Below are 2,136 nucleotides of genomic sequence, written 5' to 3' on the forward strand. Positions count from 1 at the left end.
ACATCATTTTTTGTGGCCCGCAAGAGCTTTGTGCAGACATTTGTTTTTGTAAAATGCTGAAAAGTAAAAGTGAATCAGAGTTGAAGTGTATTTGTAACTGATTTATAATCTGTAAATGGGGTTTTAATGTTAAATTAAATATTTGTTGCTGACTCCATTCCGGATCCGACCCAGATGATATTCCGTGGTGAGATAGAGCCCCCCCCCCCCCCCCCCTACATGACTGTGTTAAATTCCCTAAATATCAGTCAATAATCAATGGAGATATTGAAGAACAAATTACAGACAGACGCCGGCGATTACATAACCTCGGCGGATATTTTTACAGCAGTAAGGTATAGATATATTTTTAGAACTATGCAATTGCATATGTAATATTTATAATTTAATTAAGTATGTAGTAGTGAATACAGTTATTTAGCAGCATGTTAAGGAGTAGTTACATTTTATTTACATTACATTACATTTAGTTACATTTACAACTGGCCCTTTGAGGGCAGCCATTATGCTGATGTGGCCCTCAGAGAAAATGAGTTTCACACCCCTGCCTTACACAATCAGCCTAAATGATTGATCCTCATGTTATTCCACCCGTTAACTTGGATACATTGAAATCATACGCACCTTGTAAGAGATGTGAAACTTCTAAACTCACCACGAGCTCTTTATGTAAAGGTTAATTCCACTCATGCAAACATTTGCTGGGCCATAAAGGCATCTAATGGGCTTTGTTATCAAGGCAAGAGGAATGCTGATGGCTGCTGGCTCCGCGCTGGGAAACAGTTCGGGCATGGAGGGGCCATCACTCTGGTGATAATTGGGTTAATACCCGTCATGATATCCACTATTACCTCAGCAGTGAAAGAATAATGCCTGTTAATTAGAAAGCACGTAGATCAGCAGCATGGAGAGCAGAGACGGCCCCTCCTGTCCCAGGCAGGTCAGCGTGCTGGTTCTCCGTGTGACAGGGACGCCGGGCTGCTCTGGAGACGTCTCAGCGTTGCGTTTAAAATCATACAAAGCACGTCGGGTTTGCATGTTTGCTCTCTGACAGCTGTGTGTAACAACTGTGTGAATCTGCGTGTGCACACATATAAGTGAGTGTCCAACCAAGCAGGTGTGTGTGAGGACATGGGAGAGAGACTGTGTCTGTCCCCTGTCCGCTTCCCTTTTCAGGCCTGGTTACTCAGGGGGCAGCTAAAAAAGGAAAGGGCTCTGTCAGCCGGTGATGCAGCTGGCCGTGTGCTGCACACACACACACACACACACACACACGGGGATATGGGGGCCAAAGGGCCGGCTGGGTTTCCCAAACCTTCACAGTGGACTAAATTAAGAGGCGCCAGCGTTTAGAGCTACTCGCTCTGCCGATGCAAAAAGCCCTTCTCAGCCATGGCTTCTCGTTTCCTGTTAAAGGGTGTTTTACCCGTCTTTTCACGTTTTAACTCAATTCCTCACCAAAGTAGAGAAACTAGAAAAAATAAATGTAACTAGAAGAAGAGGGCATTTAAAAGTCTTAAATAAAGCAGGCACCAAGTGGCTGAGAGAAAGCGATAAAGTCGGGAAACAGGAAATAAAAACTATGAGCGCGTTGGGGGAGGGGGGGACTGCGGGTCAATTGACTTTTGTTCCCTTGAGTGCAGTAAGACGGAGCGGATGTCCCCACCTCCTTTCCTCTTCACCTCCCATTAGAGGAGGCCAATCATTCACGCTTGAAGAAGACAGCTTGACTGATACCGCACCTTCAGCAGCCGACACACACACGTCTCCATCTCACTTACTAGCCAAGGAGGAAGACGTTATGCAGAGCCGTCAACAGCCTTGCTGGGGGCCGGGGCAAGCAGGAACCATATGGGCCCCTCCCACCCCCACGCCGAATAATCCTCCACTACATTTACCCATTTGTTAAAATCAAACAGACACGTGAAAATGACTCTTAATGACAAAAAATGAAGTATAAAATACCAGGGGGTGTCAAATGATCGCGTTAATTGCGATTAATTAATTACAGTCCTATTTAGTGCGTTATGTTTTTTAATTGCATTTATCTAATTTTTAATCTCTAACTTTACTGCTTCTGTATTTCCTTTTTATGCGTTGGGCTTTTTGTGCCTGAGTTGCTGGGGGTGGAATAGT

The sequence above is a fragment of the Brachionichthys hirsutus genome, chromosome 2 (genome assembly GCF_040956055.1).
Source record: "Brachionichthys hirsutus isolate HB-005 chromosome 2, CSIRO-AGI_Bhir_v1, whole genome shotgun sequence".
NCBI lineage: Eukaryota > Metazoa > Chordata > Actinopteri > Lophiiformes > Brachionichthyidae > Brachionichthys > Brachionichthys hirsutus.